The 18670-nt window shown below is 46.5% G+C and overlaps 1 non-coding gene across 1 annotated transcript; it reads right to left on the reverse strand.

Annotated features, from left to right (window-relative positions):
• Positions 1-16698: 16698 nt before the first annotated feature.
• Positions 16699-16780, reverse strand: TRNAS-CGA (transfer RNA serine (anticodon CGA)). The gene has a single exon. It is a non-coding gene; the product is annotated as a tRNA-Ser (tRNA).
• Between the last annotated feature and the right edge of the window lie 1890 nt (positions 16781-18670).

Consider the following 18670-nt stretch of genomic DNA (forward strand, 5'->3'; position numbering starts at 1 on the left):
AACATAGCAGCTGTATAATCAGTAAAGTATACACACCCATAATAGCAGTCACTTTCGCTTCTAACCATTTTCTTAAATTATTAAAACAATCCTTTTCTAGATAGATCTATATGCTACATTCACATTCTATATTGCTTTTTTTATTTACTTACATCATTCCTATATTCCCATTCTTTATTTCCTTTGATAAGCAGGCTCCTATACCTCAATCATTCGTCTCTCCGTCCCCCGTGACGCTTTACAACCTATCCTGTTGCATCTTCATATCCAGCCCCTTGGAGCCTTGCTAACCTACTATTCTCCGGTCACGTGGTCGGTTTTAACCAATCACCGTACATTTCACACTATTCGCTTTACTGCGGGACATATGAAAGTATGAAATTATTGTATACATAATAACTTTACTGTGCCGTTAGACTTGGTGTAATACTACATAACTAATAAGGGAATCAAATTGAATTAATTTACCATCTAAACACAATTTATCGTATATGATATATTGAACTAATAAATGTAACTAAGATCCGTTCTTATATTGAGTCCTGACGGTATTCTACAGTTAAACTTGAGAATATAAAAAGCTTCCCTTTTCAACAACCTCTCTTTATGGTTGCCCCCTCTGATGTTATCTCTTACAATTTCCAACCCATAAAAACGCATGGTGTGAATTCTTCCTTGGTGCATATTGGAGAAGTGTTTTGAGGCTCCCGACATAACTTCTGTTTCTCCCTTTTCACAATCTCGCATATGTTCTAGAATCCTAATGCCTAATCTTCTCCCTGTGCACCCAACATAGTCCAACTTGCATTCCACACAGGTAATGCAATATATGACCGACATGGTGTTACAGTCAATCCTATCATATATTGTTCCACTAAAGTCAGACGCATTGCTTTTAGATTTTTTAGTGACCCACATTTTTGCACAAATCTTGCATTTTGGGGACCCACATTTAACATTACCACCTGCTGATTTTAATTTTTCCTCTATTTCAGTATAACAACTTGGGGATAAAGATTGTCCTAATGTTTTACACTTCCTTGTTGTAAACTGTATTCCATCTTCTAATATTTTGTTTGTTATTGGATCTAACTCCAAAATCGGCAAATTTCTCTCCACTATATTCTTGATTTTCTTAAATTGGGGACTATAGGCTGTACTAAATACTAGCTTTTTTTCTTTTATAACTTTGTTTTCCTTTCTCGTACCCTTGATTAGTTCTTTTCTCTCCCTATCTTTAACCATTTCCTCTGCTCTTTTAATCGTCCATTCTGGATATTTACGCTTCCTAAGTCTTCTTAGGGTTTCTTCTTTTTTATTTTCGTACTCATCAGCTTCACTATATGCTCTTTTGGTCCGAATTAGCTCACCCACTGGCACACCTTTGATTGTGTGCAGTGGGTGGCAACTGTCAGCTCTCAAAATTCCATTCCCAGCACTGGGTTTTCTGAATAAAGCTGTAGTGACTTTCCCCTCAGAAACGGACCCTCTAAGGGTGATGTCCAAAAAATCTATTTCTATTGTGTTGTATGAGAACGTGAATTTCAGACCATGTTCATTCTGATTCAAATACTGGATGAACTCTGGTAAGGGCGCTACATTTCCGACCCACTCATTGTGTGGGTCGGAAATGTAGCGCCCATACCAGAGTTCATCCAGTATTTGAATCAGAATGAACATGGTCTGAAATTCACGTTCTCATACAACACAATAGAAATAGATTTTTTGGACATCACCCTTAGAGGGTCCGTTTCTGAGGGGAAAGTCACTACAGCTTTATTCAGAAAACCCAGTGCTGGGAATGGAATTTTGAGAGCTGACAGTTGCCACCCACTGCACACAATCAAAGGTGTGCCAGTGGGTGAGCTAATTCGGACCAAAAGAGCATATAGTGAAGCTGATGAGTACGAAAATAAAAAAGAAGAAACCCTAAGAAGACTTAGGGAGCGTAAATATCCAGAATGGACGATTAAAAGAGCAGAGGAAAGGGTTAGGGATAGGGAGAGAAAAGAACTAATCAAGGGTACGAGAAAGGAAAACAAAGTTATAAAAGAAAAAAAGCTAGTATTTAGTACAGCCTATAGTCCCCAATTTAAGAAAATCAAGAATATAGTGGAGAGAAATTTGCCGATTTTGGAGTTAGATCCAATAACAAACAAAATATTAGAAGATGGAATACAGTTTACAACAAGGAAGTGTAAAACATTAGGACAATCTTTATCCCCAAGTTGTTATACTGAAATAGAGGAAAAATTAAAATCAGCAGGTGGTAATGTTAAATGTGGGTCCCCAAAATGCAAGACTTGTGCAAAAATGTGGGTCACTAAAAAATCTAAAAGCAATGCGTCTGACTTTAGTGGAACAATATATGATAGGATTGACTGTAACACCATGTTGGTCATATATTGCATTACCTGTGTGGAATGCAAGTTGGACTATGTTGGGTGCACAGGGAGAAGATTAGGCATTAGGATTCTAGAACATATGCGAGATTGTGAAAAGGGAGAAACAGAAGTTATGTCGGGAGCCTCAAAACACTTCTCCAATATGCACCAAGGAAGAATTCACACCATGCGTTTTTATGGGTTGGAAATTGTAAGAGATAACATCAGAGGGGGCAACCATAAAGAGAGGTTGTTGAAAAGGGAAGCTTTTTATATTCTCAAGTTTAACTGTAGAATACCGTCAGGACTCAATATAAGAACGGATCTTAGTTACATTTATTAGTTCAATATATCATATACGATAAATTGTGTTTAGATGGTAAATTAATTCAATTTGATTCCCTTATTAGTTATGTAGTATTACACCAAGTCTAACGGCACAGTAAAGTTATTATGTATACAATAATTTCATGCTTTCATATGTCCCGCAGTAAAGCGAATAGTGTGAAATGTACGGTGATTGGTTAAAACCGACCACGTGACCGGAGAATAGTAGGTTAGCAAGGCTCCAAGGGGCTGGATATGAAGATGCAACAGGATAGGTTGTAAAGCGTCACGGGGGACGGAGAGACGAATGATTGAGGTATAGGAGCCTGCTTATCAAAGGAAATAAAGAATGGGAATATAGGAATGATGTAAGTAAATAAAAAAAGCAATATAGAATGTGAATGTAGCATATAGATCTATCTAGAAAAGGATTGTTTTAATAATTTAAGAAAATGGTTAGAAGCGAAAGTGACTGCTATTATGGGTGTGTATACTTTACTGATTATACAGCTGCTATGTTACGTATATAAGGGTATACGAAAATGTTTAGTAATGCCATGACTAAGGAGCTGTAAAGCTTCGAAACGCGTCGGCGGTTTTAAGCACTATGTGTCTTTTTCCTACTTTTTTCACAAAGTGTTCTATGTTGTGTGAGTTTTTAATGGCTTATTAAAAGTTATATTTTATGGAACCCGAGGAGTGCGGACCTACTATTTTTGGTTAAAGATTCAGCTGTGGAATTGCCTTATTCAGTCCGGAGGTTAAAGGCCGTGCACCCGGAGGGTTATCTTGGAGCATACTCATATGGTGAGATCGAGACTTTTTTCTTTTCTTACGCATTTATTAAACTGAGACAGCTGGAGAGGGACATTAAACTGTGGTGTTAGCTGGTGGGGGACATTAAACTGGGGGCAACTAGAGGAGGACATTATTGTCCCCTTCCAGCTGCGTCAGTTTAATTTCCTCCACAAGTTGCCCTCAGCTCAATGTCCTCCTACAGTTGTTCCAATTTTAATGTCCTTCTCCAGCTACCACTATGGTTTAACGCCCCTCTCCAGTTGCCTCCACTTTAATGCCCCCTCTTTCTGCTGACAGTTTAATGTCCTTCTTCATCTGCCCGTACAGGTTAATGCCTCCTCTATCAACCACCACAGGTTAATGCCTCCTCTATCTGCCCGCAAAGTTTAATGTCCCCTCATATAACCCCCAGTTATTGTCCCCCTCCATCTGCCCCCACAGTTTAATGTGCCTCTTCATCTGCCAAAGTTAACATGAAAAACAGTAACATCATCACATCTGGACGCAGATAAGTTGAATCCGGGACATACCTCCAGGTGACTGGGACCGCGGGACAGGACCCAAAATCCAGGAACTGTCCCGCTGAATCAGGAAGGTTGGGAGGTATGCTTTATGGATTATGACTGTGTTTACTTAAAGGGATTGTCCAGTATTTTTTTATGGCCTATTCTTACAACTAAGTGATATGTTCATAGAACATCCTACCAAATTAGTTCAAGATCATCCAGACATATTTTTTAGAAATATGAGAGAAGTACTGATGCTACACTTGGATTGTAGCAAACTTTGAAGTGCTACCCTCCCATAAATTTCATCTTTCTCAATCTCTTTTTGTATATGCACTTGCATGACTCCATTCACACTCCATTTTTTTATCAGTAGTATGTCTAGGGAAGACTTCCCGGCTAAATATTTCCAGTTTAGAAATATGTAGCCCAATCACTCCAACTGTAAAAAATATACTGCTCAATATATATTTTTCAGCATCCCACTGCATAGAATTGAGTAGTCAGTACAGCACATTAGTGGAAAATGACAAGAAGATATTAAACTACAGAATAAACACTACTTCTCATAGGATATCAATCTATCTTATGCAGAGACTCTGCATATAGCCATTACCGGTACCACCTAGTATTGCTGCTTAGGCCAGGGCCCCATGTAGTTAGGGAGCCTTCACATGGAGTAAACGCGCGTGTATTTTTGCAAAATACACGTGTAAAAATTCACGTGTAAAAATAAGACTCCCATTGACTTCAATGATATTGTTTACACGTGTAAAAATACGCCTGTAAAAATATGCCTGTAAAATGTCATTGAAGTCAATGGGAGTCTCCATACAATTACTCCCACCTATACATACACATGAAACCATATGGGAATAGTCCTCTCAGATACAGAGGATCTACTCTCAATAATCTAATCCCATATGGTCCAATATTATAATAGCAAATAGAGGGTATAAAGCAAATATGCTAAGGTGATGCCATATGGTAAGTGCATACCTATCTGTTAACCCCCAGCAAAGGACAAGTCCACACTTTAAAAAAAAAAGGGATTTGGTAGCTAAATATACAGACATGCATCCCCTCACTCTCATTGTCTCAGTGGTAACGTGTGGTGAATGTCTCCACAGTACTAGTGTAATGGAGAGCCTAAAGTTATATCCTAAGTGAGCAGCTGGGTCGGTCTAGTCTCTATACTGCATTCACATAGCCCCAAGTAAAGAACCTGCTGGAGTAGCAACACCCATGCCTACTGGCAAGTGCTATTGAGGGAATGACAACTTTCCCCTGCTTGTATGTCTTGCTCAACACGTCTCACCTAACCTCTGCTCTATCAGGTTCATCAGGAGCATGATTATGGGGGTAAAAATAAAAAATCGGTTGAGCTCCAGTACCAGAAGAGAGGCTGATCCTTCCCGCTGGCTCTGCTGCCTCTAATATAGGGCTAAGGGTAAGTTCACATGGGTTTTTTTGGTCCGGAACCTGAGGCGGAGGCCAGTGTGAACTTACCCTTAGCCCTATATTAGAGGCACTGGCATCCAGTCGCGCACTCAGCTCTGGATTAGGCCCAAATGAATGGGCCTGGGAGGGAGTGTTTTCAAGCGGATGTCATGAGGCAAATCTGCCTGAAAGAATGAGCATGTCGCTTCTTCTTCTGGGAGCCGGAACAAACAGCTCCCAGAAAAAAGAACCGACCGGATCCCATTGATTTTAATGAGAGACGGTCAGGATTTTGAGGTGGATACGGCCTCAAAATCTTGACCAAAAAACCCTGTGTGAACTTACCCTTAGCATGCCAGCACCCCGCCCCTAGCCACTTATAAAAATATTAAAAACACGGCCAAGAACAAAACTTTGTGGGCTAACACTGGTAAATACTGTAGTCTCTCTTCATAATGTACACCATCAACAACATTCTGATATCTGTCCTTTAGGAACCTACAAAAGAACTAACCAGGAAATAAATCCAAATTCCATAACATATCACTGAGCTATTTCTATAGAGAACTGTATCAAACAGCGCTGAAATCTAGACAATGCCTATCCAAGGCACCACCTTCATCCAATAGTTCTGATATACAGTAGTCAAGGAAATCATGAGAATAGTATGACATGCTGTTTTGGGTCCAATAACTTGTTGACACAATGACCTCATCCAGATTAGCTGCACAGCAACAGAAATGTCTCAGGTTTATTATTGTGTCTTTTAATCTCATTTCATGTTCATGCATTTGTGTCTCTTACACTCCTCAACTTTGAAATTGCAAAATATGGAAGTTTTGGAATTGTGGAAATCCCAAGATTGATAGACATGTAAATGATGAGCAAATAATGAAAGGAGGAAAACAAATATTCCAAATAACTTGATTTATTCAGTATTGAGTATGAGCACCACTAAATATAGGGCCCAAGGAACACATGCATAGGCATTTATATGCCCTGTTATCCTATCAGTGAGGTTATTGTTGGTTGTCACAGGAATGTTATGCCACACTGAATGCATTTGGACAAGCAAATCATCAAGATGGGCTGTTGGAAGCTTCCTTTGCAATTGCCAACCAATGGTGTTCCCAGTGGCGGTCCAGGGTTTGCGGGGCCCTGGGCAATTGACTTTGGCGGGGCCCTACGCGCAGCAAGCCGCAGCAAATTAGGCCCCGCTTACTTTTATGTTGACTCCGCCCATTCTCATTCATTTTTCATGTGATTCCACACAGTATAATCCTCCTACAGTCACCCGTAAATTATATGTCCCCCCTCCATCTCTCCCCATTTTCATATACACCCTTCATCTGCCCCCAGTTTCATGTCCCCCCCTCTATCTATGTCCCCAGTGTCATGCCGTTCTCCCCCCTTCATCTGCCCCAGTGTCATGCCATTCTCCCCCCTTTCATCTGCCCCAGTGTCATGCCATTCTCCCCCCTTCATCTGCCCCAGTGTCATGCCATCCCCCCTTCATCTGCCCCAGTATCATGCCATTCTCCCCCTTCATCTACCTCAGTGTCATGCCGTTCTCCCCCCTTCATTTGCCCCAGTGTCATGCCGTTCTCTCCCCCTTCATTTGCCCCAGTGTCATGCCGTTCTTGCCCCTTCATCTGCCCCAGTGTCATGCTGTTCTCCCCCCTCCATCCACCCCAGTGTCATGCTATTCTCCCCCCTTCATCTGCCTCAGTGTCATGCCGTTCTCCCCCCTTCATCTGCCCCAGTGTCATGCTGTTCTCTCCCCCTTCATCTGCCCCAGTGTCATGCCGTTCTCCCCCCCTTCATCTGCCCCAGTGTCATGCTGTTCTCCCCCTCCATCTGCCCCAGTGTCATGCCATTCTCCCCCCTTAATCTGCCCCAGTGTCATGCTGTTCTCCCCCCCTCCATCTGCCCCAGTGTCATGCTGTTCTCCCCCCCTCCATCTGCCCCAGTGTCATGCTGTTCCCCCCTCCCCTTCATTTGCCCCCCAGTTTCTTTGGGCCCCCTCCATCTCTGTCCCCAGTTTCATGCCGTTCTCTCCCCACTCCCTTCATCTTCCCCAGTGTCATGCCGTTCCCCCCTCCCCTTCATCTGCCCCAGTGTCATGCCGTTCTCCCCCCCTTCATCTGCCCCAGTGTCATGCTGTTCTCTCCCCCTTCATCTGCCCCAGTGTCATGCCGTTCTCCCCCCCTTCATCTGCCCCAGTGTCATGCTGTTCTCCCCCTCCATCTGCCCCAGTGTCATGCCATTCTCCCCCCTTAATCTGCCCCAGTGTCATGCTGTTCTCCCCCCTCCATCTGCCCCAGTGTCATGCTGTTCTCCTCCCCTCCATCTGACCCAGTGTCATGCTGTTCCCCCCTCCCCTTCATTTGCCCCCCAGTTTCTTTGGGCCCCCTCCATCTCTGTCCCCAGTTTCATGCCGTTCTCTCCCACCCCCTTCATCTTCCCCAGTGTCATGCCGTTCCCCCCTCCCCTTCATCTGCCCCAGTGTCATGCCGTTCCCCCCTCCACTTCATCTGCCCCAGTGTCATGCCGTTCCCCCCCTCCCCTTCATTTGCCCCCCAGTTTCATGGGCCCCCTTCATTATGTTCCACCTTAATATTTAATACAAAACAAACACTTACACTCACCTTCTATCACTCACCTTCCATCGTTCCCCCGACGCTCCTCTCTCTCACTCCAGTCACATACGCGATGCAGGAGCTGTGACCTCAGCTCCTGCTTAGCTGCGGCCCGGCTTGCGTGTGTAAGCGTGACATGATGACGTCATCGCACCTACACACGCAAGCCGGGCCGGAGCTTTAAAGCAGGAGCTGAGCTCACAGCTCCTGCTTTAATCGCGTATGTATTCCAGCTCATCGGCGGACGGACGCCGATGAGCTGAAATCGTGACAGGCAAGTGCCGGGGCCCCCAGAGGCTCTGTGGGCCCCGGCACTTGCCCGACTATGCCGAGGCTGACCGGGACCATTTTGTTAGGGCCGGGCCGCGGGGCCCCGCCAAGCGCGGGGCCCCGGGCGGTTGCCTGGCTCGCCCGGCCCTGGATCCGCCCCTGGGTGTTCCAAATATGCTCAATGGAAAACAAGTCTGGAGATATTGCTGGCCATGGTAGCAAGTTTAGGCCATGCACGCTGCTCATTATAGCACAAGCAACATGCCGTTTGGCATTTTCTTGTACCTGGGACACTTTGAAGAAATGGCTGCTTCCTTGACCAAATCAGTGTAAAGCTAAGATGATAGATTACCTGATATGAAGATTAGAGGAGTTTGGTTACCATATATTGTCACCCTACACTATAATTCCAGGATCTCTCCATGGCATTGACCATGTGGTCTCCAGACCAATCTCCAACTTGAAGTCGTTCTCCAAACCACTATCTCCCGTCACTGCAAGGCAAAATCTGCTCACCCGCTCCTGAGGCCTGCTCCAGAGTTCTGCCTCATGACTCTGCCTTACGAGTGCCGAATATAAGCTAAGGTTAGCTCCGGGTCCGGGTTAGAGCTGCAATTGGCCTGTTGGGCAATTGGCCCGGTGGGCTCCTGACTGGAGTCTACTATTTCCACCAGACGGACGCCAGGTCACCCTTTTTAAACTTCTCTAAGCTAAGGTTAGGTTTACTAAATCTAACCATTTTACAAGATTCTTCTGGAGTGAATAAGAAACCATGATTTGCTGCGGTGCTTGAAAAATAAGACATACCCCAAAAATAAGCCCTAGTCATTTTTTGAAGCAAAAATACCCTGTCTTATTTTCAGAGAAACAAGGTACCCATTAAAATAGGGAGAGTAGGAATGAAGTTGAATGACCTGAGTGACAGGGTTGGTTCCAATTATATGAACTGGGTCAGAACCAGCCCATTACCCACAGTTCCAGCTTCAAAAAGTCTCTGGAAGAAGTAAATTAAATTTCACTTCCGAGACATCCCCTTTAAGGAAAATGTGTAAATTAATTGTGATTTTAGATAAATGACGAGTGCAGATTCTGACCAAGGCAAATAAAATTATGGAATGCATCAAAAGAGGTATAGAGTCTCATGACAAGAACATAGTTATACCACTATATAAATCACTGGTACGACCACACTTAGACTATTGTGCGCAATTTTGGGCCGTAGTATACAAGAAAGACATAATCAAACTAGAGAGACTGCGGAGACGAGCAACCACAATTATTGGGGGAATCGGAGGACTGGACTACAATGATAGATTAACAAACTTGGGGTTATTCAGTTTAAAAAAAAAGACGTCTATGAGGCGATCTAATAACACTGTACAAATACATGAAGGGACAATACAAAGAACTTTCTAATGATCTATTTACTCCTAGGTCAGTGACAGTAACAAGGGGACATCATCTATGTCTGGATGAGGGAAAGTTTCAGCAGCAACATAGAAGGGGATTCTTCACAGTAAGAACAGCGAGGCTCTGGAACTCTCTGCCCCAGGAAGTGGTGATGGTGGATTCATGAAAAAAGTTCAAAGAGGGCCTAGATGCCTTTCTAGAACTGAACAATATCACGGATTATGGGTTCTAAATTTTGTAAAACACATGTTGATCCAGGGATTGCCAGTCAGGAAGGGATTTTTGTCCCCTGAAATGGGGCAATTGGCATAAGCTTCATGTTTTGGGGGTTTTTTTGCCTTCCTCTGGATCAACACTTTAGGGGATTGTAGGGTTATAGGTTGGACTTGATGGACTGATGTCTTCATTCAACCTCATCTACTGTGTAACTATAAAACATCTGTGATTTCAGAGGATCCATAGGAAGAGAGTACCATGGACTTTTAGTCATGATATCACCTCTTCCCCCATTATTAATCAGAGTGCACACTTGCCATTTGCCTCCTCAGATGCTGTAGTCAAAGCTAAATTTTATCTCTACCCGGAATCTGCCTCTCATTGTTTTCAATGGAAGATAGAGATCGAAGTGAGACACTGTAAAAATAAGCATTCTGTTTAATCTTGAGGCAGAAGACATGGATAAGGTAAGTCCTCCAGAAGGAAAGCCACACTTTGCATTGGTCTTCTATAGGGCTAAGTAAAAGGGGAAAGGAGCATAAGACGTATATACCTTATAAGAAAGTGACAAGCAGAGTCCTGGAATCACGCTATTTCTCCCCCAGATTTTTAAGTTATGTGTGGTCCAGTTCGGGTCTTGACTAGGCTTCAGCTCCAGGTGTGAGTCCTTGGCTTATTACTGGGCCAGAAATGGCTGCAGCTCCAATGCAGATCCAGGGAGTGAGAGGAGGTGTATTGGTCTGTCCTGTAACCCTGAGTCCAGTGACACAATATTGTGCTTGTTTTGTTCATGTGCTGATAGTAATTTCATTTCTGTTTAGTTAGTCGCTCAGACGAGCAGGATTTTGTTTTGTTTTTGCCTGTATTTTATTTTGTTTATTTTTTTGCCTGAAGTGAAGGTTTATTTATTTTCCTTTTTTTTCTAAATAAACCAGCTTGCCGCAGTTTTCTGTCTTTGTCTTTGACTATTTGGGTCTGCACCTTTGCTGCTATTGAGCTACCTTCCCCACAGCCTTAACAGGGCACATACAAAGAGGTTGTCTGAGGCTGTGTACCAATGTAACAGTATTTTATTTGCAAACCATTTCAGTGGGATAAGAAACAAGATATAGTACACATTATTCAGTTAAAATGTTGCCCTTACAACACAGGGCTCGAGGACTGGCATGGGCCCATGACCATCACCATTGGACCATGGAACAGTGGCGCCATGGTCTGATCAATCACTGTTCCAGTTGTACAGAGTCGATGGGCATGTGAGAGTGTGGCGTATGCCCCATGAAGCCATGGATCCTGCATGCCAACAGGGACGTGTCCAGACGGGAGGTGGCTCCATCATGGTCTAGGCCATGTTCACATGGTCACAGTTGGGCCCCATTGTCCGGGTGCAGGGATCAATGACCGGTGCTAGATATGTGCAACTTATGGAAGACCATCTACACCCCTTTCTGATATTGGAGTTTCCTGATGGGGATTCTGTGTACCAACAGGACAATACAACATGTCGTCACTTGTTGGTGGCATGGGACTGGCTTAATGAACACACCAGTGACCTCACGACCCTTGATTGGCCTGCCCGCTTGTCCGACCTCAACCCCATAGAGTATTTATGGGATGCTGTGGATACCAGTATCCGCTCCATGGACCCAGTGCCAACTACACAGGACCAATTGTGGGCTCCAGTGGAGACTGCATGGATCAATATCCCTCCCGAACTCTTCCAGCACATCATGGAGTCCATTCCTCGTCGTCTTGTTGCAATTATCAGGGCTCGCAGAGTACCTTCCCATGACTTTTGGCCACTTAGTGTAACATGTACATTAAGTTACAATGCAGATGAGAACAGAGCCTAAGCCATATGCAGGACATATCTTTGTTTCCCATGAGAACGAGTGATTATGAAGATAATCTTGTTTCCCTTAGTCCTAACAGCGGCACAATGTGGGGTATTTCTGCCCCTGTGTGCTGGTAGGACAGGCGGATATTTAATTAGCCAATCAAATGCGTGGCAGGCCCTATAAGAGGGCACAAGAACCTCCCCTCTGCGTGTAAATACAAAAGTACCTCCATTACATTTATATACAGTTTTATACATAAGATATGATTCCCAGGGTGGGAAATCTTGTGCCGCTGTTAGGACTAAGGGAAACAAGATTATCTTCATAATCACTCATTCCCTGTCGTCCTCAACAGCGGCACAATGTGGGGATATAGCAAGCAGGTCCCCAAGATGGGTGGGACAAACCCATGACCGAACTTAAACTGGTCTGGGCAAAGGCAGTGGAATCTGCCACTTGGTCCTTCAGGCGGTAATGCCAAATGAAGGTGGATTCAGATGCCCAAGAGGCAGCTGCATATATTTGGTCCACAGACAAAGCACTTCTTTCTGCCCGTGAAGTGGACACTGCCCTGGTTGAATGGGCATGAAGGAAAGATGGAGCCGACAGCCCTTGGGCGGTATAGGCGACTCTAATAGTCTCGGTAACCCACCGGGATATTGTAGCTTTGGCGGCTTTGGCGCCCTTGTTTTTCCCCGTGTAGCTGACCAACAGGTTTTCAGTCCACCTAAAGGGGCGAGTGCGCTGCAAGTAGATCTGCAGGCATCTAACCACATCCAGCTTGTGCCATCTTTCTTCTTCAGCAGAAGAAGGGAACGGAAAAAATACTGGAAGGGAAATCAGTTGGTTCCTGTTTACAGCAGATGGCACCTTGGGACGAAACCCAGGGAGGAACCTAAGCTGTACATGGTCAGAGAAAAAGGTGGTATATGGCTCCTCAGCGGACAAAGCTTGTAGTTCACTAACGCGTTTGGCAGGTGTGACTGCCAATAGCAGCGCCATTTTGCCGGTTAGCGACTTGAGGGAGACCTCTTCCAGAGGTTCAAATGGCTGGCCACATAGGGCGTTCAGGACCGGAATAAGGTCCCATTGGTGGACAGGGGTGTTTACCACCGGTCTCAGCCTAGTTGCCCCTTTAATAAAGGTGCTCACTAAAGGATCCTGAGACAAACGCCTCCCCAGATAGGCGGACAGGGCCGCTACGTGTACCTTGAGTGTGGCCGCAGCAAGACCTCTGTCTAGTCCGTCTTGAAGGAAGTCCAGGATCGCCTCCGTAGGGGGATCGGTGGAGTCCACTTGATGCTGCAGACACCAGGCATTAAAGATGTTACCTATTCGACGGTAGTTCCTGTTAGTCGAATCTGCTCTGGCGCTGGATAGGGTCTTCAAGACGGCTTGTGACAGTCCTCTATTTCTCAATAGGGACTGGTCAACCTCCAGGCTGTCAGGTTGAGGCTCCGCAGATCCTGGCATCTCAGCTCTCCTTGGGTTACCAGGTCTGGGAGTGGGGGAAGCCTCCAATATATGCCCTGACTCATTTGTATGAGCTGAGCAAACCAAGCCCTTTTTGGCCAGAACGGGATTATGGCTATTCCCGAGGCTTGGTCCTGTCTTATTTTTATCAATACCTTCGGTATGATTGGAATTGGAGGGAATATGTAAAACAGCCTGAACCTCCATGGGATGGACAGGGCATCCACCGCCAAGGGATTGTCCTCCTGGTACAGAGAGCAGAAGGTCCCCACCTTGGCGTTGAGTCGGGTAGCCATAAGATCGACCTCCGGGAGACCCCATCTCTGGACGATCTGTTGAAATACGTCTGGATTGAGAGACCATTCTCCTGATACGGTAATACCCTGACTCAGCTGATCCGCTACTATGTTCAGGGAGCCCTTTATGTGAACAGCGGATAACTGGACCAGATTCTTCTCCGCCTAGGCAAATATGAGATTCGTCTCTCTCAGCAAGGTTGGTGACCTGGTGCCCCCTTGTTTGTTTATATAGACTACCACCGTCATATTGTCTGACCGGTTTTTGACAGACTTGCCTTTCAATTCTGGGGCAAAGTGTACTAGGGCCAGGTACACTGCTCTGAGTTCCTTGAGATTGGATGACCCCAGCTCCGGACATCTCCATCGTCCTTGTACAGTTTTGTCTTGACAATGGGCTCCCCATCCCCACTGGGATGCATCTGTTGTCAACAGGGTCCACACTGTCGGGACCGTGGACCTTCCGTCTTTCAGGTGTATCCACCATCTGAGGGAAAGACGGGTAGCGGGAGAAAGGCAGATCTTCTTGTGCAATCCCCGTGGAGACCTGTTCCAGGTTCTCAACACTTCCATCTGCAGGGGACGCAAATGCCATAAAGTCCAAGGCACCGCCCTGGCCGAGGATGACATCAGGCCCAGGACTCTCATGGCGGTCCGGATGGTTACCTGCCGAGTGCGCAATAGGAATCGTGCACTGGCTTGGATTCTTTCCTTCCTTGGACTGGAGAGGAAGATCTGCATCGCTTCTGAATCCACTATAAATCCGAGGAATTTTCTTCAGGTGGATGGAACGATTTCGGACTTCTCCCAATTGATAATCCTAACTCCTGTAGGAAGTTGATGGCAAGGTTGAGCTGCTGGAGGAGGGCAGCAGGAGACTGAGCTTTCAGTAGCCAGTCGTCTAGATAAGGGACGATGAAAAGACCCTGAAGTCTGAGGGCCGCGGCGACCGGAGAAATCACCTTGGTGAATACCAGTGGGGCGGATGTGATGCCGAATGGCAGAGCTGTGAATTGATAGTGCTCCCTGTGGCCGGCCATAGCGACGGCAATCCTGAGGAACTTCCTGTGGAAATGAGCAATGGGGACATGTAGATAGGCGTCCCTCAAATCGAGGGTAACTATCACCTCTCCTGGCTGAAGAAACACAGCCACGGAATCCACGGTTTCCATTCGAAATGACCTCTTCCTGATAAACCGATTGAGGTACCTCAGATCTATTATCATCCTCCAGCCCCCGGTGAACTTGGGGACCAGAAAGACGGGGGAGTAGACTCCCAGACCGAGGTCTGAGGCTGGTATGTTCTCCAGGGCGCCCTTGGTAACATATTCGGCAACCAAGGCTTCTAGACTGGCCTGCTGAGAAGGTGGAAGAGTTTGGGTGGAAACGAACCGATCTGGAGGTGGAAGATGAAAGTCGATGTGATACCCGTGTTGTATGATCTTCAACACCCATGGGTCTTGGATATGGGTGAACCATGCTCTGGAAAAGGAGGAAAGACGTCCTCCCAGGAAGGGGGGCCACAGGGAGCTGCCCCACGTCAAAACTCAGGCTTCCTCTTGGTGTCCTCCTTGGAAGCGCCACGACCAGCTCCCCTAGGGCGATATCTAAAACGCCGTTGTTGGGAAGGGCGTCTATAATTAGAGGAAGAACCTCTGCCTCTAGAGGGAGCACGTCTGCCCCTGGATGCTTGAGGTAGGGACCTTCCCCTACCTTCAGCTAATCCCTCCATAATGGCGTCTATAAGCTTTGGCCAGACACCCTTCCCGGCTCAAAGGGGAGAGCACAGAGTGCTGCTTTAGACGCAAAATCTGCCCGCCAAGGCTTTAGCCAAAGGGGTCTACGGGCCGCAGTAGACAACGCCATAGATTTGGCGGAGATTTTTAATTGATGGCAGGAGGATTCCGCCAAATAATCTGCAGCCCTATGAACTCTTTTCATAGAGGCCAGAATCTCATCTCTGTCTACGCCCAAGTCTATATCCCGCTCCAAGGCGGCTAAGCGGTTGCGCAAAAAGTCACCAACCATAGAGGAGGCTATGGCCACAGAGGCTTGCGCGGAGGAAGCTGAGTAGACCTTCTTCAGAACGGAGTCCGCCCTACGATCCAGAGGGTCCTGAAGATTTGAACCATCTTCCAAGGGCACCAGGGTTCTGCGGGACAGCTTTGCTACGGCCAAATCCACCTTCGGGGGAGGCCCCCAGGAATCCCACTGGGTAGTGTTAATAGGAAACAAACTCTTGAAGATCCTGGAAAGCGAATGTCCTTTCTCTGGCTGTTTCCACTGCTGCGCCATAAGGTCGGTCAGCGTGGCGTCCGCATGGAAGGCAATATGTCCCCCAGAGGCAGACGTGGAGGCTTCCCCGTCAACATCTCGGCCCACTGTAGACCGGATGGACTTCAGCAGCCTGCCCGTTTGTTCATAATGGAACGCAGTTCTGCTGGAATAACTGAGTCGTCCTCGGAGGAATCATCCTCTGCCACCCGCAGGTGTTACAAGGGGGGGGAGAGAGACGAGGAACGGAGCTCAGAGCATGGTCTCCTGGTGAGCTGAGACAAGGTGCAATGGATCCCTTTGAGGGAATCATCCTGCAAAATAAAAAGGAGAGTACAAGCAAGGGAAAAACTATTTACCCAAGCGATGCCCAAACTCACCATCTCCTTGACCCATGCCATCATATCTCTGGGAGAGGGCTCCACAGGTGGAGGACCTCTGCACCCGCGACAACGGGCCCACTCATAGCCTGAAAATAGGCAAGTTATAGGACCAGTAGTACCCCGCAGGGCACAACCTTTCAAGCCGCTACCTACCATCAGGGAGCGGTGTGTCGCAATCGAAGCAGGAAAGATGTTTCCTCTTGGAAGAGGTTTTCCTCCTACCATCCCCAGGAGGGGTAGTAGAGGATGACATATCCTACAGAGAGAGATAATAGACCATGCAACACTGTCACCATGACATCATACCAGCTTTTAAAAAAAGGGTAAATCTTACCAGGTCCAGTAGACCGGACAGAGAGGTGACTTGGCGCCAAACGTGCGACTCGAACCCACGACCTTGAGATTAAGAGTCTCATGCTCTACCGACTGAGCTAGCCGGGCTGGCGCTGTGAACAGGATCTGAACCTGTGCGGGGAGACCCCATTGGATTTCGAGTCCAAAACCTTAACCACTCGGCCATCACAGCCGGTTCCCAATAAAGTTTGCAAACTGGAAAAGAGTTCAAGATCAATGAACACCACAATCGCACGCCTTCAGCAGATACTGCAGGAAGGTCTCTGACACCAGGCCAGCCAGCCTCTTAATTCTGGCCGGCTGGAAGTGGGCGGAGCCACAATCAAAGCAGGTGAGGCAACCTGCCCAGACAACTAACCCTGTAATCAGGGGTCTGCAAAGATATACATTCCCCCCCACCAAGAGGCCCTTAACACGGGCACTTACCCCCACATCTCCCCGTCTTTTCCGGCCTTTAATAAGGCCTGAATCTTCCCTGAGTGAGCGGCCGCCAGCGCCAGGCCGTTGCCATGGCGCTATGATACTTCCGGCGAAACCGGAAGTGCGCGCTTACAGCGGCCGGCGGGGAACAGGATACACAACAGTGTGGTTCCACCCGCCGGCAGTCCGCGCAGCCACCAGAGGCGGCATGCGGAGTCCCCGAACTCTCACCAAAATGTCAGGTAAGTCACAAGGAGCAGGGGAAGCGGAGGAGAGGGGGGGCAGGGGGGATAGAGGGGGGTAGCCACACATGGCTAACAAGACCTTCTCCCCGCAGGGCACAGAAGGTGACAAGAAGAAAACAACCGCTCAGGAGGTGAGTGATCCTGCTGAGCTTCTCAAAGAGGACACAAGTCCTCCCACCTGTCCTCTGTCCACACAGGACAGAAAAAAACACGCAGAGGGGAGGTTCTTGTGCCCTCTTATAGGGCCTGCCACGCATTTGATTGGCTAATTAAATATCCGCCTGTCCTACCAGCACACAGGGGCAGAAATACCCCACATTGTGCCGCTGTTGAGGACGACAGGGAACAAAGAATTGAGTATGTAGAAATCCAACATACTTAATCCTTCTTTTGAGCAAAATAGCAATTCCAAACTGTCTAAGGCCCAGTTCACATCTGCATTTGGTAATCCATTCGGGGAGTCTGCATGGAGACCCCCCAAATGAAACACGGAATGCATTGACAAGTGGTGAGCAGTGAAAGCACACAGACCCCATAGACTATAATGGGGTCCGTTTGCTTTCTGCGCTGTGTCAGCATGAGTCATGCAGACAGGAAAGTACATCATGAAGTACTTTTCTGTCCGCATGCTCCTTGTGGACACTGCATGGAAAACACACGAACCTGATTATAGTCTATGGGGTCCGTGTGCTTTCACTGCACACCACTTGCCAATGCATTCAGTATTCCGTTTGGGGGGTCCCCATTCAGACTCCCTGAATGGAATACCGAACGCAGATGTGTACCAGGCCTAACCTAGATCTAGAATTCCTTTGTTGTTCCTCCTGTAAAAATGTCAATAAATAGACAACAGAATTCCCTAAAGTGTGTGACAATGTCAGGCTGTAACAGGCAATGGTATCACACAGTTGTGAATTGTTTTGTTTTTTTAACCATTTATTCATGCATTTTCAGGAGCAATGACAGAGGAATGGAATTGAATGCAAGTACAGTGTTTACTAAAGCAAACACATCAGATAACCTGACGGTATTATTACATAGTGTATGAAAACCTCAAAGTGAATATAATACAGAAGTATAGAGAAAGTGACTTCTGGTCTATACAGAAAATACAGTAGGGTTTGGACATGTAGTATGGTTTAGGTCCCTATGCTAACACAGGGTACCACTGTAGAGCAGAGCGAGAGCTGAGAATTGGGGAAGAGACCTATATGTAAGAAGAGTCCCTGCAGATCTGCTTGCCCCATGCCCACTCCTATTGAGATAAAGATACCCATTCCCATTGTAGAGCTGTTTTGGTATCTCATTTATCTACTTATTTCAAATGCTTACCAGAATTATCCTCCTCTCTAATCTGCTGGTAAAAGGTTCTACTACAAGTCTTACCAGTTCTGTGC

Source organism: Leptodactylus fuscus, chromosome 5 (assembly GCF_031893055.1).
Source record: "Leptodactylus fuscus isolate aLepFus1 chromosome 5, aLepFus1.hap2, whole genome shotgun sequence".
Lineage (NCBI taxonomy): Eukaryota > Metazoa > Chordata > Amphibia > Anura > Leptodactylidae > Leptodactylus > Leptodactylus fuscus.